Source organism: Panicum virgatum, chromosome 2N, assembly GCF_016808335.1.
Source record: "Panicum virgatum strain AP13 chromosome 2N, P.virgatum_v5, whole genome shotgun sequence".
Lineage (NCBI taxonomy): Eukaryota > Viridiplantae > Streptophyta > Magnoliopsida > Poales > Poaceae > Panicum > Panicum virgatum.
The window spans coordinates 47,086,678-47,110,995 of NC_053146.1; the positions used below are offsets into that span (position 1 = coordinate 47,086,678).

A 24,318-nucleotide genomic window follows, 5' to 3' on the forward strand; every position below is an offset into this window, starting at 1 on the left:
TTCTTCTCAAGGGTGGCCTCAAGTATTCAGGGTGTCAAAGGCAACTGAAATGAGCCATGGGGTGCCCTTATATAGAGTGGAAAGAGTTACATAGCCGTTGGAAGTCCACTGCAGAAAAACCGTGAGCACCGAAAGAACCGATGGGTGTCAGATTTGAGGCGTCGGTTCAACCGGTCTCTCTGTGTCCAAATTGTAGCCGTTGGGGTTCTGACACAGTATCCAGGCTTGCGTCATTGCACCGGTGCATGCTCCGTAGAGGCATCGGTTCAACCGGTGCTGAAGAGGTTCACTGATCAACACAAATAAGCTCTTTGGAATATAGGACGTCTAATGCACCGGTGCTTTAATTCTGAAGCGTCGGTTCAACCGGTGCTGAAGAGAAGTTAAAGTCCACCAAAACATGCTCTCTGGAACATGGTACATCCAATGCACCGGTGCTTATCTTTTGACCATCGGTTCAACCGGTGCTATAGAGTTTTTGACTTGATTCCTGCCTGACATCCAGAGAAGATAGACCGACAGGGTATCGGTCCTTCCGCCAAGCATCGGATGCTCCGACGCTAGGGCACCGGTTCAACCGGTGCTGCTGTTTTTCTTTGTTTTCAGCTGAATTGACCTGGATTCGAATGTAACTTCGATTGTTTCTTCTTCCAAGCGTTGTGTTGACTTCTATTGACCATCTTGGGCTGTTTTTGAGCGAGTGTGCATGATTTCTAAGGCCAACTCAATTTTGATTGAGCTACTAACTCATGAACCCCTCTTAATAGTACGGTCAAGAACTAAAAACTATAAACCCTATCTAAATCAAGTGTCCTTCATCTCTTTGTGACACTTGAGACTAGAAATGTCCTTAATCTATGAAAATGAGTCCTTGGCAAGCATGGTTGTTTCGAATTGAGGGGTCTCTTTTCACATTCCATATGAGACTTAACTAATCATTAATATTTCCTTCAAAACATACGTTAGTCGCATACGGTTGTCATTAATCACCGAAACTTACCATTAGCATCTATCGGCATAGATGCGCTTCACTGAGTCAGGCAGTGGATTCGCGTTGAGGCTCAGATGGGAGTGGCACAAGAGAATGCCCTGGACGAGGCGGCCTTCCAAGCCGGAAAAGATGATTGATGCTATGTTCGCTAGTTGGGTGCGCATTGAGTTGGGGGATGGGTCCTCGTCCTCCTCGGCCTGGTTGCCGGACGGACACCGCACTTGTTCCAGGCCGTCGGGTGTGCCTATACGACTACGAGTATGTTCTTCTCTGGGAGAAGCTGGAGCCCGTCCAACTCAGGCTCGTTGGCGATCTTCTCTGGGACGGTGCACGGCCGTATTTGGAGGACGGATCGCAGGAAGAGGCACGGCCTACAGGGAAAAAATGCCGTACGACAGTCTCGTACCGTGCGGCACTCGGCTCATATCCTTCCCGCGGCGTACGTTCGGCTCCGCCTCTGGCTCCGTAGCGTAGCCAATCCCGGCAGCGCTGGGCTCGTTTTTTTTATTGAAGGCAAAAGTTGCACAAATAACACATATTTCATAGATATAAACAAAAGTAAAATACCACAGCTAAACAAGTAAAATACCACAGTTACATAGATGAACACGAAAATAGTTCAGTTCATTAACAAAAAAAAATTAATCTTTGGTCAAACTGATACAATTCCTGTAACATAAAAAAAGCGCCTCTCCATCACAATGTAACTTTCTAACAACAGTTTGCGCTATAACATTTTGATCGACTCCTATTAATAGACTTGTGTATCCTCCATGTATGTATGAAGTAGCCGGAACAGAAGGATTTACATAATAATTGAAGTGCGGCATCATGGAATTAGAATATCCACCTTGAACTATAAAGGAGCAAGCAAAGCTGAAGATGGCCCAACGTTACTTTCCTGTGTCATAGCACAATAAAGTGTTCATAAATCATTCATGTAATGGAATACATTACGAAAGTAGGTAATGTCTTACGATTATTTGATGTGGCTCGGCACATTCATCTATTGTTTGTACGTCATTCTGTTCCGAATCTCCACCTACAATCCAATATATATGACAATAGAATATTTTTTTAAAAAAAACTTTACACATGAACAAAAGGTATTGAACATGTCGTTTACCTTTCTTTTGGGCACCTTTCTTCTTCTTCTTCTTTTCTTCTTCTTCTTCTTCTTTCCTGTGTTCTTTTCAACAACATTTTTATGACGTGTCTTCTTTAGACCTTTTATTACTTGAGGAATTTTAAATGATATGACGTCATTAGATGGTTGTTGGTCACATTATAACAAAAGTTATGCATAACCATGCCCGTCCTCCCCCTCCGGCCATGATCCCCGGCTATCATCATAAAAATCAAGGCCGGCCGCATCGCCGTCAGACGCTTATTGGAACAGCCAGGGATATGCGCCGATTACCAGAGAAGCTTCGCATGACCCAACAACCATCGTGACACGCAATGTGCAATGCAAGCCGAGAGGGAGCTATGAATGTCTGAACCGTGCAACTGTACATGGTACACTGCACAATGGTTCTTCAAGACCGAGCTGCTTCGTCGTCTCCCTGTCCCTGCGCAGCGTCGTCGTCGTTTGCCAATGCCAACCATGAATCGAGCCACCTCGCCAGGTTCGCCAGGAACGGGGTGTAGACGAAGTAGCATGTCGTCGTCCAGCTCACCAGCCCCTGAACAACGACGTCAGACGTAGTATTTAACAGAGGACAGAGAGATGCGTGCCGTGATCAGGTCCTGTCGCCTGCCGGAGAAGAAAACGTACCTCGCCGAGAAGGTGGACGTCGGCGTTCGGATAGCTCCAGCACCCAAGCAATCTACTGAATATGCCACATGTCAGCAGATTGCAAACGAAAGCTATCGATCCGGGTAAACGAATGCCGTTACTTGATCAATGGGATCTCGGCGAGTGGGCAGAGTGTGCCGACGAAGCCCAGCCAGGAGCCATCGAGGAACAGCCACACGAACTCGGCGGCGGCGAAAAGGGTGTAGGCCTCCACGTTGCTGGGCACCCCTGCTCTGTACAACTCCGCGCTCACATCGATGAACAGAGCAAGAACGCTGCGTTTAATCAAGTCAATGGATCATTCACAGAAAGAACGCTCGATCGATCGATCGATGCGTAGCACAAGACGAAGAAGCATGCGCGGGTATCTAGGTAGAACGCACAGAAGCGACGTGGCCGTCTTCCGCGCGGTCCCGGTGGCCTTGGATCTTTTTTGGGGCGCCCTCTGGTGCAAGAACAGGTGGAGCAGGCCGACGATGAGGTAGAAGGCGCCGAACAGGGGCGGCACCAGGATGTGGGTGTGAAGAGTGCCGGCGTCGAGGGCGCCGTTTCCGTAGATTTGGAGGCCGACGCGGGAGTGGATTCCGTCGAGGAGCGGGCCCAGGAGGAACCCCGCACCGAAGAGCGCAGGCTGAGACGGCCGGCCAGGCGCGCCTCCTCGAAGTCGAAGCTGGGAGCGGGGGCGGGGGCGACGGCTGTCCTCCGTCGAGCCGAGAGCGGGGTGGCTTGAAAGACCGACGGCGCGGGATGCGGCGATGGTGCCGCGACCACGAGTGGTGCGGCGGCCGTGGCGGCGGAGGGGCGCCGGTGGCGAGCACGGCGAGCTTGGCTCGCATGTCCCTTATCCAGTTATCCTGTGGGCTGGGCCACGCGGCGTAGCCCACAGTAGTTTCTGTGAAGTCGTGGCCTGATTTTCCAACTTTAAGAATATCCTATCCTTTAACTATTATATAAAACCGTTGAAGTACAGCTTCTTATCCCAGATTGAAGTCATTTTTAAAGTAGTTTCATATTTTTAGTTATTATTAAATATAAGTTTTCCTGTAAATATATGATAAGGTTCTCCGACTACAAAAATGTTTCTAATAATATTCTAAAATGTCAGGAAAACTCTATATTGCTAAATTAAGATACAAAAAAACACAAGTAAAATACTTTGGAGCTCAGGAAAATATCTCTAGGAGCTTCCAAAAATATATTCGGTTCTATGAAAATGGGGAAACTCTAGAAAATTTTGGAAAATTACCAAAACATTTTATACTCGATGTATAGCACTTTTGAAAATTTACAAAATACTCCGATCAATGTTGAATGCATTCATGCTATGCATTTACAATGGTTGTATCTTGTGTTTTTATTGCGAAAAGTTATCAAAATGCATTTAGACATTGATTAGAATCTTTGGATTTTTCCATAGTTTTTCGATATTTTTCCATTTCTCTATACTAAATCTACTTTTTAGGAGCTCCTAGAGAAATTTTCGCAATTCTATTTTTTGGACTTTTTGTGTCCTAATATGTCTCGATGAACTTCTTAGGAATTTTATAATCTTAAGGACATTTTTATGGTCTGCAAACGTCATTGAGCACTTACAAGCACTCCAAACCAAGACGAAGAGCCATTTAAACGGCTTTGAGAATTTAAGGTAAATAGTAGCAAAATGTTCGTTTTCATGTAACATCCTTGTGTAAACACGTTGCTACTTAATGAAATATGCGCCTAGGCATGATTAAAAAAAAAAGACAAGCGCTATGTGCAAGACACACATAGTAAGGTGAGTCTCATCGGAAGTGCGATACGCAATACACATTCACTCCGTTCGCTGGGCTGGAGCTGGTGGTTGGAGTGGTGTGAGAGAAAAATACTGTTGGCTGGCTGATGGCTAGAAGCTGGTGCTGGAGCGGTGTGAGAAGAAAACACTGTTAGACTGGAAGCTGCTGGAGCTGCCGAACAGAGTGATTAGAAAGAGCTCTTGGAACTCGACACCCCACGCTCCCAGGAGAACAATGGCGATGGGCTACCCTAGGTCGGCCTAACCGCCCTAGGACCGTTTGGTCGTTGAAGGAAAGAACCAAAACTAGACAAAAGATAGTAGATGAAAAATATAATGTAGCAGATTGTATGTTTGATTGTGTACTGTCAATTAGTCGTCACTCTTTGTATTTATACAATCACTCTGTTCGCTGGGCTGGAGCTGGAGCTGGTGGCTGGAGTGGTGTGAGAGAAAAATATTATTGGCTGGCTGGTGGCTGGAAGCTGGTGCTGGAGTAGTATAAGAGGAAAACACTGTTGAGCTGGAGGCTGCTGGAGCTGCCGAACAGGGTGAATGACTGGTCTTTCTGTACATGAGTCCATATTAATTTACAAGACCAATTATAATACCTCCAACTATAATACCTCCAACAACGCGTTCAGAGTCCAGCCTGGATAAAGAATCTCATCAAAACCTGTGCACGGGAGAATTCCTTATCTTGGCCGGACAATCTAAGGCCCTGTTTAGATCGGATGGGGTGTAAAGGCAAAAAATTTTTTGCAAAGGAATCTAGGTAATTTGAAGTACTAAATGAAGTCTATTTGCAAAACTTTTTGCACAGATGGATTGTAAATCGCGAGACGAATCTAATGATACTAATTAATTCATGATTAATCAATAATTAGCGGATGGTTACTGTAGCATCACTGTTGCAAATCATGGATTGAGTAGGCTCATTATATTCGTCTCGCGATTTACAGCCCAACCATGCAAAAAGTTTTGTAAATAGACTTCATTTAGTACTTCAAATTAGTAAGATTCCTTTGTACTTTTTTGCGTTTACGGTTTTTTTGCGTTTACGGGGTGGAACTAAACAGGGCCTAAAACACATCCTCGAACTAACAGTAGCTTAGCTTATTGTCACGCCTACTCAATTAGGAGCATCATTATGTGTTAAACGAGCTTAGACAAATATTCAAATGGGGTCTACAGTGGGTCAAGAATGGTTGGCGGCATTCAAGGCATTCGACGCGCGGCGAGCATCGGCTCACTGCTGTGCCGTGCTGCACCACTCCAGTGCCCGCCCATGCCGTCCTCGTCTTTATCTTGAGCCGCCAACTGCACTCTCTCGTATGCGCCCTCTTCTTCTTCTTCCCTTCGCTCTTCTTCTTCTTCTTCCTCTGCTCAGAACCGAGCAGAGCCGTGCCGCCGCCGCCCCGACCATCCCCGGCCGCGTCTCTCTCCGATTCCTCGCGCCCAAGCCTTCCTCTCCTCCTCCTCCACCTCTGCCGTGCCTCCCCAAGCCCGGTTGAGCCCTACCCCGGCCGGAATCGGCCTAGCTACCACCAGCCACCATTGGAGTCCACCCGAACCTCCAACCTCACTGTCGATCTATCATCTCCGGGCCTCTTCGGTCAACCTTGATATGCAAATCGACTCCCCTCAACTCACTGATGCTCGTGCTCTCCACGTTCCGTCGCATTCGCGTTGTTTCCGCGCCCGTTCCCGAGCCATGCCACCGTCGGCATGCTGCTGCTCGCCGTAAGTCTCGCGCACGCACCCCTGCGCCGCGCCGCCGAGTGCCCTGACTCCGCCTGGCCCTTCTGAACCCTCCCATGGCCGCCCTGTCGCCGGCCACCCGCCGGAGCGCTGCCACAGGCCGTTGTCACCACTGCCCGGAGTACTGCCCCGCCGCCGACCCTCCTCCGGCCACCTCCGACCCCACCACGACCACCCCCAGGTAGCCCTCGCCTCCCTCATGCTTCCCCATCCCTACCTTACCCACCCTATCGCCGGAATCGACGTCCCCAACGTTCTCTGTTCTTAAAATCACGACCAAGGACCCTGTGTTAGAATTGAAACTTTTTCAGGGGTTTTTTTGCACAAACATAGACTCATATGAATAGTGCTGTGATGGGCTCTTTTTCAATAAATCGGCTGAAATTTTGAAAAATCATAATAAATCATAGAAAATCAGAAAATTACAAACTAAAATTTGTTAGCTTCCTCTAGTTTAGATCTACTCATGAAAGATATTGTGTTGCATGCTAGCTGGCTGTAGATTTAGTTATGTTTTATTGTTGAAAAAGTGAGTTAAATGCTTAGTTATTTGTGTACTGCTCTAAAAATGTCAAACCAAATTTTGTTTGTGAAGTTTAGTTTCCAGTGGTGCAACTTGCTTATATGTTTTCCTGCTGTTTATTAAGGTTTTAGTGTGATTTCATATCCTCTGTCTGAAAGCTTGTTTAATGTGTAACTTCTTGCTGGAAAGTGATAAAATGGTAAAACTAGTTTTTTTAGCTTTGTTTTCTTGTCTAGTATCTGTGGTAATTTTATTAGATTTGTTTAATTAAGTTCGCATGCCTTTTCTGATTTATCTTGTATAGGACAGCTGAAACTTATGAATTTCTTAAGTAATTCTAGGAAAGTGATTTCGATGCAAATCCAAGTTTCATGAGTTCCTTGTAATGTCCTCTGCATGCTCAATTTAATTTATGAGTTATGCTTGTTGTAATGGTTCTTTTCTTATTTTTCGCTCTAGTTCGTTGCTCGCTTGTTCATTGGTGTTACGTTTGTGCATCATCGCATGAGTGCCATTCATTATGCATGTCATATCACTCTTGCATAATCCATAGCATCATACTAATGCATGCATCTCATTCATGCATTATAGTGACCGAACCGTCGGAGAATGAACCCGTGGAGCTCACCGAGTCCGTTGAACCTGATCCCGGTGTCCAGTTCGCAGTTGAGCCCGAAGTTAACCCAGGCAAGCAGCTAAGCATAATTCCTTGCACCTATTTAACTTGATTAGTTTAGTTACCTTACTTGGGTATTGTTGGGATATATATATATACTATGTATGTATTGCATTCCTGAACCTACTTGCATACATTATCCTTCCCTGATTTGTTATCCCTGTTCTTGGCACTAGTAGTCAATTAATAACTTAATTTGACTAGATGCTTAGTCCTACTTAGAATACTCACATTGCCTACTAGAAAGAATAGTTTGGAGTATTACACTTACCGGTTACCTTGGATCGCACTGGTTCGGTTTGGGTATTGATGAAGTGGTAGTACCGAGATTCGAGCGGAATGGTAGGGCCTAGTGAATGAAGTCACATGGGCGTAGTCCGCTTAGATCGATTAAGGACTGAGTGGATGCCATCGGCCTTGAGCACCTTTCCGTGCTACCACATATCCAATATAATGGTACGGATGAGCCAATTACCTTCTTTGACTTGATCATTGATGTGTAGTCCTAGATACGTGGCTAAGGGCTATGCAGAGAGGCTTAGAGGGATCCCCGGGTGGACCTATGTGTAAGAAAGTTTAGAGATGTCCCCGGTGGAAACTAAGTCTCTACTCGTAAACTAGGTGTGAAGTTCAATGATCGAGCCTTGTTGAGAACGGTTGAAGCGAGTACCCCCTTATCCAACTTTGGCCGGTTGGGTGAGTCGCATGGTCCTTGCGTCGTCTGGGTAAAGTAGTACACCCTTGCAAGGTTATAATCAATTCGAATTGCCGCGCTCTCGAATATGAGCAAGCTCTTGGTTCGTCGAATTCTTCATAGAGAGTTTCGGTATTGTTGGCTTTGGATTCATATTATATCGATGATCTATTATATATTATGTTACTCTCTTAATCAACTAAAATTATTTGAGGGTTGGGCAAGATTAATTAAGTTTGCTAGGTGATAGTCTAGACAGCTCATGCTTATGCAATAATTACTTAACCCTAAAGCTTTTACTTGAGCCTTTACATGATCCTTGTTTATTTAATCGCGTAAGTCTTGCGGAGTACCTTTGTACTCAGGTTGCTTCTAAACCTAGTTGCAGGTGAACCAGAAAGGGTGTTCGGTCACTTCTACCCCGCCGATCCAGGTGCGGGGGAGGAGTAGATCGTTGTGGGGGCAATGGTGCCCTTGAGTAAGACGCCATTGATTTGTTACGCTTTTATCGATTTATCCGCTGCGTAGTTTATCTCCGTGAGAGCATGTAAGTATAATAAACTTTAAGTTTCTGTTAATACGGTTTTAGTGAGCCCAAGGCTTGTATTGGAAATTAATTTGAACCCACCTATATCAAACTTGTAATATTAAGTGTGTAAAATTGCTCTTTGTGGATCATCGGCAATGTACGTGCTTGTATAACGGTACGTGTGCTTAATCCTGGGCATGTGACAAACACGTACCGGGACTACCGGGTTTGCTCTCGCTCTAGGTGAATTCTGTTGATTAAGTGCCTCTAAGGTGTGGATTAGCACGTGGCGTGTCGAGAGACAGACACATGCTAGCCCTCAACTTAAAGGATTAATCAATAATTTCACCTAAACCGAGTGCAAATTGGGCAGTTCTCACAACGGGTATCAGAGCTGAGGTTCCATGAAGTGAATCTAAAATTTGCTTAGTGGGTTGAGAGTAAAGTAAAATTTGATCACTTACACTAAGATTTACTTTTGTTAAAAATGTGAAATTAAGGCTGATTGCTACCCTTCTTTCTTTGTCTAAGATTCTTCCTTAATGCTTCACATATGTAATTAAGATGTACTTAACCCCTCTTGACTTTATGGGTAGCGGAAACGTAGGAACACCCTTTCACCTGCTGGAAACCTTTTGAGCCATTTACCGGGGTTGAGAGGGTGGGAATCACCCATTGTCCTAAGTGCTTGTAGGAGGGTAGTAGCGCTGCTGGACAATGCGGTTGTGTCGGGTCGTGAGTGAGTGCTAGAACGTTGAGGCGTGCTCACGATGTGAGGAGACGACATATTGCATTCATACTTCGCATGCATGCATCATATCATACATAATGTGTTGCTTTGGGTGTTTGCTAATATTTTAGTATAAGTTTCTTCACACCATTGCACATCTTACTTTTGATAGACCTAGTTGTTGTCGGTCAAAACCCACTGGCGAGTAGCGACAGGCAACACGAAGAGCCGGGAGGTCACCGGGGCGCCGGAAGGCACTTCTCCCTCGTCAACGGCCCGCAATCCTGGCACACGCCGCGGCTTTCTAAGACGCAGGGCGTGCCACCTGACCTATACCTGATCAGGAAGGTGCGAACGTGCTTGCAATGGTTTGCCTGCATACACAAACATGTGTAAACCTTAGTCCGAGCCGTGGTCGGCTCCCTGGGATGACTCTTGCATCAGCTTTAAAGAGCCGATCGAGTCCCGGTGTCAAATTAGATCTGCATATCCAGATGGTAATGGATAAAGCAAATAACTGCAAAAACTATTTCAATTAAATCTAGTTAATCTAATACACGGCGGTAAAAGCTTCACTGCTAGATCGGAACATCCTACACGTAGTTAGGCCTAACGAGTGTAAAAGATAACCGAACCTTAACCAGAAAAGAGGCATAAGAACAAGCGAAAGCCGATTCCCGGATGAATCCCTATTAAGATCAAAGCAAAGCATCTAATACATCGCCGGATCGTCCAACCCGTTTGCAAGGCCTAAACTAGCAGATATTACGCCAATTCTTAAGTATAAGAACAAACCGTAACAGATTAGATCTACTAGATAGAAAAGAAGCATGGTGTTGTCTCCGCACAACTAATTCTATGCAACGAGAATTAGCATAAGATTAAAGCATGATTGCACGGAAACAACATGGTATTCGTAGATGATAAACAACCAAAGCATGATAGATCTACTAAAAGTCATGCTATGAAAATCAGGATAACTAGCACTACTCGCCATAAAAAATGCTTCAGTACGAGTAATACCAAGGTAAAAGCAAAAACAACGCTGCCCTGATCGCAAGAAGCGATCAGGGCAGCATGGCGCTTACTTGGATGAAACCCTAGAATTAGGGGTGGCGGTGCGCCGAGAGTTGTTGTTTGCAAAAATATGATGACGTCTCCTTTTTACAAATATCATAGGGTACATATTTATAGTCTTGTAGACTTGACAACCAAGTTAAACAAAACATAGTCCAATACAAAAACTAATCTATCTCTAATGATTACAGATAAAGAGAGCCCATTGGCTCCCGACGCACACAGATAAGAAGAGCCCATCGGCTCTTGGTATGGACCACAATTGCCTCTTCCTTGAACAATCTGTATAGGCCCATTGGCAGCTTCGGCCCATATCATTCTCCACCAAATTCTGGTGGTAACACAGCCGATTCACAAGCCTTCTTTAATTTCCGCACTAAGCCCAACTTGCTCTCGGCCCATTAATTAACCATGTTAATTTATGGCGATAACACATGCCCCCCAAGTTTCAAAGTATGAATGCTTTGAAACTTTGTATAGTCGACGCCTCAATCTGCATGATAGACTCTGCGCCTCGGCTCTTCTGATGCTGCTCTTCTGATAGCTGATGCTTTACTGATAGCTGACGCAAAGAGACGAATCGACTTTACTCCTCCTGCTAAATAACTTAGATCTTTTGAACAGAAAATAACTTCACTCCTCAAATGATTCTCTCAAATCACTCAATGTGTATGATTCCTGACCAAAGCATTATATTGCCTCCTTTCTCCCTATCTCTAGTATGACTTTTTGTGGAGTTCAGGGTAGGGAATGAAGAGGTAGCATACTCGAGCCGCACATGTTGCAAAGTCAAAGACCGGATCCAATAGAGAAAGCAAGTCATACAATCAGATCAAGATGTGCATGTGTGTGGAATTTTTGTGGCTGGAACTCGCATCCCCCTTTTGCAGAACTCTCCCTTTTATCTTTTGCTGAGATATGAGCTGTCTTTCATTTTTCTTTCTTTTTTTCATAATTTTTGGGGCATGAACATTTATATTTTTTTTTACATAGCCCAAATCTTTCTACATGATGAATATAAAGAGTTTTGTCAAAAAAGGAATGGAGTATTTTTATGGATGGAAGGCATATACTTGCGTAACTTCCAGTGTAGAAATCAGCATATGAGTGATTGAGTACATGGAGTGTACGTGATCTTGATCTTAAAAATATGAAGCGAATCTCACAAGGATCACAAAGAATTTGACAATGCTCAATGCAAACACAAGCAGCATATGTATAAAGGTTTTAAATGTGTATATATGGCTCTGGTAGGAATTTAGCATATCACTGAGGAACTAAGCTATTTAAATTCAAAATTCCCAAGTATTTTGCAGTAAGAAATAATGTTTGCTCGTCATACCGGTATCAGTAGTGTTGGCGGCATCGGTAATTTGTTGGTGATCTCCTGTAGCTTCCCGATGCTCTCAACAATTGGTCGATAGAATAGATCCTGCTCTTTTTTTTACTGGCCAACTCAACGTGTTGGCCTCTCTCACTTTTATTATTATTATTTTTTTACTGGCCAACTCAACGTGTTGGTCTTTTATAATACAGCCAGATGGATTTCATCAGCTCTTGTTATTCGCCTTCCCACATGCTCGGGAAATATTTCTTGAGGTGTTGGCCATTGACGGCTACAGGAAACTTGACACCGTCCAATTCTTCAAGCATGTATGCATTTCCAGGTAAGACTTGATCAACCTTGTACGGTCCATGCCAAGTAGGAGACCACTTACCATACTTCCTGTCTTTAGTTCCCAATGGTAGCACTGCCTCCCAAACTAGGTCTCCAACCTGGAATTCTTTCGGCTTGACCTTTTTGTTGTATGCACGAGAAACTTTAGCCTTGTTTTCCTTGATCTTCTCGAGTGGCCAAAGTCTTAGCTCTGTAAGATCCTCCACATTATCGCTCATCAAGGCTGCATACTCTTCAGCCGATAGATCATTCTGAAACTCAACACGCCTTGATCCGGCCGTGATCTCCCATGGCAATACAGCGTCTTGACCGTAGACCAGATGGTATGGTGATGTCTTGATGGATCCATGACACGAAATACGATATGCCCACAAAGCCTCTGACAACACCTCATGCCAGCGCTTAGGATATTCGTCGATCTTCCTTTTGATCAGCTTGATAAGGCTCTGGTTGGATGCTTCAGCTTGTCCATTAGCCTGGGCATAACATGGGGATGATCTGATCATCTTGAACCCCGTGTCATCGGCAAACTTTCTAAATTCCTCCGATATAAAGACCGATCCTCCATCGGTCGTAATGGTCTGAGGAATCCCAAACCTATGAATGATGTGCTCTTTAACGAAACTGATCACATCTTTCGATGCCACTGACCTTATGGGTACCGCCTCCACCCATTTTGTGAAATAATCCGTGATAGCTAACACCCATTGGTGACCTTTACTAGATGGCGGGTTAATCTAGCCAATCATATCCATGGCCGAACCCCTGAACGGCCATGGCTTAATAATAGGATTCATTACTAATGCCGGCACCATCTGAATCTTGCCGAATCTCTGACATGCCTGACATCCGCTGTAATATTTAAAGCAATCCTCAAGCATGGTAGGCCAGTAATATCCCGATCGTCTAATCAGCCATTTCATCTTGTGACCCGATTGATGAGTACCGCAGGCTCCTTCATGAACCTCATGCAAGAGCCGATTCAACTCCGAAGGCCCCAAACATTTAAGCAGCAGTCCTTCCAAAGTCCTGTAGAACATGTCGTCCCCTATCAGAACATACTTCGTAGCTTTGAGTCTTATCCTTCTGGGTGCCCCCCGAGCCGAATCCTTCAAATAATTGAAGATATCGGCTCTCCAGTCTCCAGGTTCTAGAAATTGAACCTCTACATCGACCCCATCGGCTGTTTCCTTGTATCCAGAAGCCATTTGTGCCAAGTCATTGGCTTCACTATTCAAAGTCCTTCGTATCTAGTGGAAATTAATGTACCTGAATTGTGACATCAACTCACAGCACTGCATCCATAACGGAAAAAGAGCCTCACTCTCACATTTATATTCTTCCGTGAGCTGAGAAATCACCAGTTTCGAATCCCCAAATATTTCCACTGCTTCTGCACCAGCTTCCAGGAGTAATTCCATTCCCTTGCGAATGGCCTCATACTCTGCTAAATTATTAGTGCATGGAGTAGTCATCCTGATGGAAAAAGAATAAGTCGCCCCACGAGGCGTTACCAAAAGAATTCCCACGCCGCACCCATCATCACAAGCCGACCCGTCAAAAAACATGGCACAGGAACGTACAAAAAGTGCGGACACGTCAGTGTTGACCCTGTCTGCAATGAGATCCACCAGAGCCTGTCCCTTGACTGCCTTTGCAGGTTGATATCGGATATCAAATGCTGACAACGCAAACATCCATTTTCCTAGTCGGCCTTTTAGAATAGGAGCCGACAACATATGCTTGATGACATCCGACTTACATATAACGATCATTTCCGCCGAGAGCAAGATATGTCGAAGCTTTGTACATGTAAAGAATAAATAAAGGCAAAGCTTTTCAATTTCAGGATACCTAGTCTCGGCGTCCAACATGCGCCTGCTGAGGTAGAAGACAACCCTCTCCTGATTGTCATGCTTCTGAATCACAACCGAGGCGATGGAAGTGTCACCCACGGACAGGTACACGTTGAAAGGCCTGTCCTATTGAGGCGGAACCAACACTGGAGGCTTCGACAAATATTCCTTGATTTCATCAAGAGCCTACTGCTGTTCTGCCCCCCAGTGAAACTCATCCTCGGACTTGATCTTCACCAGACCCATGAACGGCTCGATACGCCCAGACAGATTGGAGATAAATCGTCTGACAAAGTTGATTGTGCCGATGAGCTTCTGTAACTCCTTCTTCATAGTAGGCAGCTTCATTGTCTTTACCGCTTCTTGACTCTTCAAGCCAATCTCGATTCCTCGCTCATGTACCAGGAATCCTAAGAACCGACCGGCCGATATGCCGAAGGCACATTTCTTCGGGTTCATTTTGAGCCCAAATTTCCGAGTCCGCTCCAAAACCTTACGCAAATCTTCTAGGTGCCCCCCAGCTGATGTGGACTTGACCACAACATCATCAATGTAGATTTCTACCAGCTTGCCAATGAGATCATAAAAAATGTAATTCATGGCGCGCTGATACGTTGCACCGGCATTTTTCAATCCAAAGGTCATAACCAAGTATTCGAATAAGCCGACCGCGCCTGGTACTCTGAACGCGGTCTTGCTTATATCCTCTAGGGCCATGAAGATCTGGTTGTAGCCGGCGTTACCATCCATAAAGCTCAGCATTTTGTGACCGGTAGCGGCATTGATCAATGTTTCTGCCACTGGCATCGGATATTCGTCCTTTGGCGTCGCTCTGTTGAGGTCTCTGAAATCCACGCAGACTCTTCATTGGCCATCCTTCTTTTGTACAGGGACCACACTGGAGATCCATTCTGCATACCTACACGGCCTGATGAACCCTGCGTCCAACATCTTTTGCACCTCTTTCTTGGCCTCCTCCAGGACTTCAGCCTTCATCTGCCTTGCTCGTTGTTGAAACGGCCGAAATCCTTTCTTAAGCGGGAGCCGATGTTCGACGATGCTTCTATCCAAACCAGGCATTTTAGTATAATCCCACGCGAAATAATCCCGGTATTCCTTCAACAGTGCTATCATCGGCTCACGCAGACTCGGGTCTAGCTTCTTGCAGATAAATGTTGGTCGCGGCTTATCCCCGGGACCGATATCAACTTCCTCCAAATCGTCAGCTGATATAAACCCGTACCCCAACTTGCCGTCGCCTGTAAAATCGATTGTGGGCGCAAGCGACTCATCATCATCTGCCACGTCGACAACAAATACGGGGAGATGACAAAAGAAAATTTTTGGCCGACCGCACGAGCCGGCCGTTTCTATATTACTCCTCGAAACTGAATGCTCATTAACTAACCAACTGCCAAAGCAGGATACAGTCTGTCCGCAATGTAACAGCTTCAACTCTAAACAAGAATTGTCTATTTTTTGGGGCCGGTCGCTGGGACCGGCCTCTCTAAGCCTGCTAGGCTCCGTAGCTTTGACAAGATGTATTTATTCTATGAGGCTAGTGGATAAGACCAGCCTCAATCCATTTTTTGTCGCTTTGATCCAAGCACAATCTTCCAGCGCGATCCCTGAGATCGGCTCTTGCCCTTCCGCGTCCCAGGCGTTCATGTCTGCGAGCGAAACCTCGTTGGAGTCATCTGCACGGACCACCTCCACTTCATCGCCATCCCATTGGACCAAACACTGGTGCATCGTGGAAGGAACACAACAATTGGTGTGAATCCAATCCCTCCCAAGCAGCACTGTGTACATACTCTTACTGTTGACGATGAAGAACGAGGTTGGGACGGTCTTGCGGCCAACTGTCAACTCCACATTGAGGACGCCCTGCGCCTCCGATGGCTGGCCGTTGAAATCATTGAGCATCACGTTGGTCTTGATAAGATCAGCAGCAGAACGACCCAATCGGCGCAGCACTGAGTACGGCATCAGATTGACCGTGGCACCAGTGTCGACCAGCATCCTATTCACAGGCTTGCCGTCGATGAGGCCCTTGAGATATAATCCCTTCAGGTGCTTGTAGCTTTTCTCCTTGGGCTTCTCGAAGATAATCGGCTGTGGACCAAGATCCAGCTGCGCGACGGCCAATTCCTCCGGTTGGGGCGCCCGAAACTCCGACGGGAGCACGAACACCATATTTACATCAGCCGTTGGCTTTTCATCGGCTCTTGGCTGCTTGGGGCGCCACTCCTTCCTTGGAGGGCGCCTTTCCATCCTTCGCGGGTGCCTGACTTGCTCTACGAGATCCTGACGCGCTTTCCTTAGCACGTCGAGGTACCTTGCTTCCGCCTCTTCGAGATTGCGTAGGCGCTGCACTCTGCGCTTCTATGAACGGCTGAGCCCGTCAGGACACCATCGTGGGCGATGATACTTATCTTCCCCTTCTAGCTCAAGATCGTCCCTAGATGGCCGCTCATTATGGTCGTCGTGACGTGCTTTGGGCCCCGAGCACTTGAACACCAACGTCTCGCCTGGCTGGCGTCCCCGAGGCCTGCACTCCAAGCAATCATCGATAGTAGGCAATCGGCTCATGCCGGAATTCCAACAGTACCTGAAGAACGGGCAATGCCAGTGATCGCGTATAGCCTGTCGCCTCCCCAGCGTCCTCCCCGTGCGGTGCTCATACTCCTCCTCTTCCGATTCATATCGGCGGCGCAACTTGTACTGATACTGGTATTTTTCCAGAAGCCGATTAGAAGCTGGGAGTTGATTACGGATGTGATGCACTTGTTCTTCGGTAATATGTTGCTGCTCCGGCTCGTCTTCATCCTGGGGCCGTTTGCCAGAAGCGGCCTCTTTCCTCTGCTCGACACGGCGGCACATGGGTCCCGCCATGTTTATCTGGAACGCCAAGTTCTGGCCCTCAGGTCCAAAATCCGACAACTCCTCTATGTTAGCTTGTGGGAATGGTTGACTGTCCACCTTCATCGTGTGTTGGGCTAGAATTAATCGGCCTTGCTCGATAGCCGATTGGATCTGCCGACGCAGCTCCTTGCAGTCATTTGTGGCATGGGTGAACAAGTGGTGCCACTTGCAGTACAGCCTCCCCTGCAGCTCTTGCATCGTTGGCAGCTTGTGATTCTCTGGGAGCTTCAACTGCTTTTCCTTGAGCAGTAGATCGAATATATGTTCTGCCTTGGCCACGTCAAAGTCAAAGCCCTTCACAAGCCCCTTCTGTTTGGCCCACTTGCACGGGACGGGGTTTGCCCCCCGGGTCCATTCTGCCACAGCCACTTCTTGTTCCCCGCCAGAATCATCGGAATCATCTGCTTGGGCCATGTTTACATGGCGCTTGAATTTTTCCTGGTACAACTCCGGGTGATAGTGTTCATAAGCCGTGAGCTTCTGCACCATGTGCGCTAGAGAAGTGAATTCCAACTGAAAAGCCAGATCCTTGATCGGTTTAGCGAGCCCCAAAACTACCAAATCGACTGCCTCTTTCTCTGTAATGCGCGATGAGTAGCATCGATTCTTAACTTCTCTGAAGCGCTGCACGTACTCCGACACACTTTCACCTCGCTTCTGCTTGACTTGGGCGAGGTCAGCAATCCCGGCTTCAGCAGCCTCTGAGTGATACTGGGTGTGGAACTGATCTTCCGGCTGCCTCCAAGTCCGGATCGAATCTGGGGGCAGTGACGTATACCACCCAAAGGCTGAACCCGTGAGAGACTGGGAGAAGAAACGAACCCTTAGAGGATCCGACACTGAGATCATCCCGAGCTGCGTTAGATATCAGCTCACATGCTCGATAGAACTGGCCCCTTCTGACCCGCTGGACTTGGTGAACTCTGGGAGCCGATACTTGGGTGGCAACGGGATCAAGTCGTAATCACTTGGATACGGCTTAGAATAGCCGATCGCCTTTCTCTTGGGCAGGATGCCGAACTGGTCCCTTAATATTGCACTGACCTGCTCCATACTCAGAACTCCTAGGGCCGAGGGCTCAGCGCTCGGCCCGGTAGCGTACATTGCTAGCCACGCTTGTTTCTCCGCATCTGTCCCTGAAGCTCCTGTATTCGCCAGCTATCCCGCGCGCATTGGGTTGATGTTATCAGGTATGTACACACACGTGTAGCCGTGCGGGATCTCCTTAGGAGGCTCACTCAGGAACTGGCCTTCTCCAGGGTCACCGTCGATCTTGTAGACGACGTAGATCGGCAAACCTTGCGGTCCTGGGGCCGTGAGCGAGTACGACACTGGTGGCCTAGAGTGGAGCAAGGCTTCTCCCCTGTGACTCCCCAGGATTGGTCCTGATGGGGAGTACTAGTTCTTGATCACCTCCTGGACGACACGATGTGCCACACGCTCGAGCTCATTCACCAGGCTTTCTGAGTGCCGATGAAGCGTGTGAGCCACCATGTAGTTCATCTCCTGGCGCAGGGCTCTGGTGCGCTCCTCTGATGGCATGGACAAGTCAACGTTGTCTAGAGCACCTTCGGGTGAGAACCCTTTCCACCTGATGCCGTGGTTGCGGGTCCTCTCGAAAGAGCCGATGAGATCGGCTTCGAACTGAGCTTTGACCTCATCATATTTTTGCTTGTGTTTTGGAGTTAGCTCTTCATACGTGACAGGTTTGGTGACCGGCGGAATCGGTGCTTGGTCCTGAGGTCATGTCATCTCTGCGACGGGCGTTGTTGTTGATGAGTGTCCCACTGGGCGTGCCAGAATGTGTTGTCGGTCAAAACCCACCCGCGAGTAGCGACAGGCAACACGAAGAGCCGGGAGGTCACCGGGGCATTGGTAGGCACTGCTCCCTCGTCAACGGCCCGCAATCCTGGCACACGCCGCGGCTTTCTAAGACGCAGGGCATGCCACCTGACCTATACCTGATCAGTAAGGTGCGAACGTGCTTGCAACGGTTTGCCTGCATACACAAACATGTGTAAACGTTAGTCCGAGCCGTGGTCGGCTCCCCGGGACGACTCTTGCATCAGCTTTAAAGAGCCGATCGAGTCCCGGTGTCAGATTGGATCTGCATATCCAGATGGTAATGGATAAAGCAAATAACTGCAAAAACTACTTCAATTAAATCTAGTTAATCTAATCCACGGCGATAAAAGCTTCACTGCTAGATCGGAACATCCTACACGTAGTTAGGCCTAACGAGTGTAAAAGATAAACGAACATTAACCAGAAAAGAGGCCTAAGAACAAGCGAAAGCCGATTCCCTGATCAATCCCTATTAAGATCAAAGCAAAGCATCTAATACATCGCCGGATCGTCCAACCCGTTTGCAAGGCCTAAACTAGCAGATATTACGCCAATTCTTAAGTATAAGAACAAACTGTAACAGATTAGATCTACTAGATAGAAAAGAAGTAGGGTGTTGTCTCCGCACAACTAATTCTATGCAACGAGAATTAGCATAAGATTAAAGCATGATTGCACGGAAACAACATGATATTCGTAGATGATAAACAACCAAAGCATGATAGATCTACTAAAAGTCATGCTACGAAAATCAGGACAACTAGCACTACTCGCCATAAAAAACGCTTCAGTACAAGTAATACCAAGGTAAAAGCAAGAACAATCTTGCGATCAGGGCAGCATGGCGCTTACTTGGATGAAACCCTAGAATTAGGGGTGGCGGTGTGCTGAGAGTTGTTGTTTGCAAAACGTGATGACGTCTCCTTTTTACAAATGTCATATGGTACATAATTATAGTCTTGTAGACTTGACGACCAAGTTAAACAAAACCTAGTCCAATACAAAAACTAATCTATCTCTAATGATTACAGATAAAGAGAGCCCATTGGCTCCCGACGCACACAGATAAGAAGAGCCCATCGGCTCTTGGCATGGACCACAATCGCCTCTTCCCTGGACAATCTGTATAGGCCCATCGGCAGCTTCGGCCCATATCCTTCTCGACCAAATTCTGGTGGTAACACAGCCGATTCACAAGCCTTCTTTAATTTCCGCACTAAGCCCAACTTGCTCTCGGCCCATTAATTAACCCTGTTAATTTATGGTGATAACACTAGTATGATTAGTGATTCTCGTTTCCGAGGATAAAAATCTTTCTGACCGGTCTTGTTATACTTGAGAGTTAAGTTAAGGATGTTATCCTTAGGGTAAACCCTTGGCCATTTTTCTTGATATCATTTTCTCCACCTTAATCGGTTAATCTTATACTATCCGTGACAGTGATTAGTCCATTCTATTCAAACATTGATGTTCTTTACTATCGGTCAATGTTAATTTGTCTCTAGGTCATTTGTTCGTATGCTCGAAGATAATTCATCTCGACTATCCTTAATGACTAGAAACATCTTGTGGTTCTTCTAGCGTTCATATTTGTTTAATTCTAATTGCCTTGATTCCTACCCTTAACGTGGATCCGCTTGCATTCTTGCTCGAATCAATGTGAATAAATTAAAATTTTGATCATCTGCACTATGGCCATCGTGCATGAACAGGGTTGCAACATTGTTGCATTACATAATCACATATTGTTTGGGTGCGAGTCTAACATAGTGAAATCCGTGTGATAGACTAACTAATGTTATGTGTCTCGTATGTCTACGTAAAGCTTTTGATGTTTTTGAAATCTGAAAAAAACTCTCTCTCAATTTGTGCTACTTGGGTTGCTCCCTATGATTTTCTTTCGTAGCGGTGATTGTTCCACGAACTATAGTGCTGTGACGGAACCTAGGGCCTCGTGTGGACTGCAGCCATACGTTGAGCTACTGGGTGCGCGCTGGTGCTTAAGTGTGTGTGGATATGATTTGCTACGACTATCTTTTAGTGCAACCCTTAAAATATTTTTCTCTACTCCATCCAATTTTAAGGGGTAGGCCCTAGACGAATAACGATGCGAATGGGTTGTCTTAAGTTTTGAGTTTCTAGGGGTATTAGTACACTAACCGACATGTTAACATGTGCATCTTGCATCATGCAACTTAATTAACAAACAATATCGAGCAAGAATGTTCTTAAGAAAAACTTGCCTTAATACCCTTTCTTTTCAGTTTCTCCAAGCTCCTTAAGAATTCATCTTGACGTCTTTTCTGTTAATAAACTGCGTAGTTTATCTCCGTGAGAGCATGTAAGTATAATAAACTTTAAGTTTCTGTTAATACGGTTTTAGAGAGCCCAAGGCTTGTATTGGAAATTAGTTTGAACCCACCTATATCGAACTTGTAATATTAAATGTGTAAAATTGCTCTTTGTGGATCATTGGCAATGTACGTGATTGTATAACGGTACGTGTGCTTAATCCTGGGCATGTGGCAAACACGTACCGGGACTACCGGATTTGCTCTCGTTCTAGGTGAATTGTGTTGATTAAGTGCCTCTAAGGTGTGGATTAGCACATGGTGTGTCGAGAGATGGACACGTGCTAGCCCTCAACTTAAAGGATTAATCAATAATTTTACCTAAACCGAGTGCAAATTGGGCGGTTCTCACACTTATTAGGTTCTTTTTCTACGGTGGAACCTGCCCACCAGAGTTCAAGTCACAACATTGCTTTGTATTTTCTAGATTTATACCAGGATTTAACGGGGCGGATCTATATAGGAGCTGGTGGGTGCCGCCACACTCACAAAATTTTTAAAAAACAGTGGTATGACCTAAATTTTCAACACATATGCACCCACAAATTGCAAACCCATGCACCCACAGAGGCAAATGCATCTCTCTCAGTTTTGCTCTAGCTTCGCCACTTACATGCAATGTGACATATATGTTCTGTGGTCGGCATATAGATCAAACACACGATGACCACTCATTCCGGCCGAAATGAAATTACACCACACACACACACTTATGCACAGAACAGTACACAAATGAGCCATTGGTCGGCATATAGATCAAGCTTCAATTTTTATTCGTGAACTCCACTATACAGCACAATTACTCGGTACTCTGATTTGAATAGGCTTCCGCACGATGACAGGAACAGACACAAGTTCTCATTGCCGCTGACTGGATCAGACAGAACTCTTCTTACCCTCTGGAAACCACACAGACGAAAGCTGAAACCCAAACATAATTTGCACCTAGAGTCCCCTGGAGAGGGTTGACAATATCATATCCCTGCAGCTGCTGCATGTGACAGACAAGCCGCCGGGGGACCGACCGCGGCTAGAGGGCAGAGTAGCAGACCAAACCAACGCAACGGTGCGCGTGCAACTGAACTATACGCCGCGTTACCCTTAAGGCCTTAACTGTCCTGTGTGCACCGTCGCCTGAACGGATCCGCCGATCCGGCGAGGGGGGAGCGTGCTTCGATCCACCGTCCGGCCGGGCAGGATTGGCGAGCCTGCCTGCCCAACCGCTGCAGATCGCAGCGCGCTATTCACGTGCCTCGGCCCACGGCGCGGATGGGAGACGGCGATGGCGCTGCCGCCTGCCGCCGCTGCCGCGCGGCGCGGAGCAAAGGCGAGCCAGCGGGCAGCCGGCAGGGGGCGTGGTGCAGCAGGAGAGGCCGCTTAATAGCGTGTCCCACTCCCATCGCACGGCCGGCCAAACCTCGGATCCGCCTCGCGGGGGGACATGCGGTCCAGCGGGATCAAGCCCAACTCGTGACGAGACAGACAGACAGATCTGGGGGGCGCGCAGACGGAAGCACTGGCGCCGCCGCGCAGCGGCGGGGCCCCCTGATGGAGTAGCTTTGGCGAAAGCTGCTTCCTGCCGAGGCCTGCGCGGGTCGCCGGTAACGGTAAGCCCTCGCGCGCTCGATGTGGGTGCCATACCAGGATGCCATGGAGGAATAAACAGAGAAGGGAAAACTATTCTGTGCTAACCCTGGTTCATGACTGTCCCTTTGTTTAGTTGTAAAATTCAAAATTCTAAAATTATCACATCGAAGAGAAATTTTACACGCATGTAGTATTAAATCTAAAACTAATGATATAGTTTGTTTGTAAATTACGAGATGAATCTAATGAGTCTAATTAGGTCATGATTAGACACTAAATTGCTATAGTAACTATGCACTAATGATAAATTAATTAGGCTTATTAGATTCGTCTCGTAGTTTACAGACGAGTTCTGTAATTAATTTTATAATTAGTCTATGTTTAATACTTCAAATATGAAAAGATTTTATTTCAAAATTTTTACACACGTAACTAAACGAGAGCTGTGTTGAGAATTTGAATCGCGGGGTTTTTCTTTTCCAAGTTCTCCAGTCTCCACGAACTAAAACTTCCTCGTCCTTTTCTTTAAAAAAAAGAAAGAAAAGAAAAGAAAAAACTAAAACATCCAGGAGTATTAGGATTGCAGCCCACCGGACGCAGGCCCATCGGAATCCGCCGCGAGAGGGACAAAGCGCTGCCGCGTCCGGCCCGCCTCTGGTCCTGCCTGCTTGCGGGTTGCGGCGCAGGCGCCGCAGCTGCTGCCGGCCTGAGTGGCGCACGTCAGCGAGCCGTGGCCGGGGCGTGCGAGCGGAGCGGAGCGGAGCGGGGCCGGCGGCGCCAGGAGCTGGCTCGCTGCCGGGTAGAGGGTGCCCCAAAGGCCAAAGGCGCCGTTACGGCGTGCCGCGGCAGGACCACCACGGTCCACGGCGGCGCGGTTGGCTGTAATGCTGTTTGTACGCCTTGCGAGCCGTTGGTGTCCTCTCTGCAAATCTAATTTTGCTGTACAGCTCCCGTAAATCTTGTATCTAAAATTTACTTCCAGCAACACGGAGGGAAACAGATGGCCGGCGTCCGGTTCTCCCACCGCTACGTACAGGGCTGAAAAAACAAACTCATTGCTCGTTATCGCTTGGTCTGTAGCTAGCTGCCTAGCTCGGCTCGGCTTGTGGTGTTTTCTTAACAAGCTGGGCTGGTATTTTTAGCTCGTTTGCATAAGCTAGCTTCGCGAGCTCAACCTAACTAGCACGCCAGCGGCTCAGTAGCAGGCAGCCCAGTTCATCTCCCCACTTCACAGCATGTTCGCTCGCTCACGGCAGCCTGCAGCTGGTGCATTCACGGTGCGGTAGCGCGATCTCACATTCCAGTCGCGAGTTAAATGAGCCGGCTCGAGCCGAGCCTAGTTAAGTTCTTTGCTCGTTTAGATTACGAGCCGAGCCAACTCGTAATCTAAAACGAGCTAGAGCGAGCCGAGCTAAACCGAACCGAGCCAGCTTCATATCCACCCTTTGCTTAGAGAGAGTTATTTTCTTAACCTTAAAATAAGTTGTGCTTAGCTTCTTAACCTTTTTTCTCTTGAATTTGGCTAT

At 46.8% G+C, this 24,318-nt stretch overlaps 1 long non-coding RNA gene and 1 pseudogene across 1 annotated transcript; one reads left to right on the forward strand and one right to left on the reverse strand.

The window, feature by feature from the left end:
* Positions 1-1,564: 1,564 nt before the first annotated feature.
* Positions 1,565-3,691, reverse strand: LOC120660793 (annotated as a pseudogene).
* Positions 3,692-5,912: 2,221 nt separating this feature from the next.
* Positions 5,913-7,646, forward strand: LOC120660795. Its single transcript, XR_005669742.1, has 2 exons — positions 5,913-6,502; positions 7,436-7,646. It is a non-coding gene; the product is annotated as an uncharacterized LOC120660795 (long non-coding RNA).
* Positions 7,647-24,318: the final 16,672 nt, after the last annotated feature.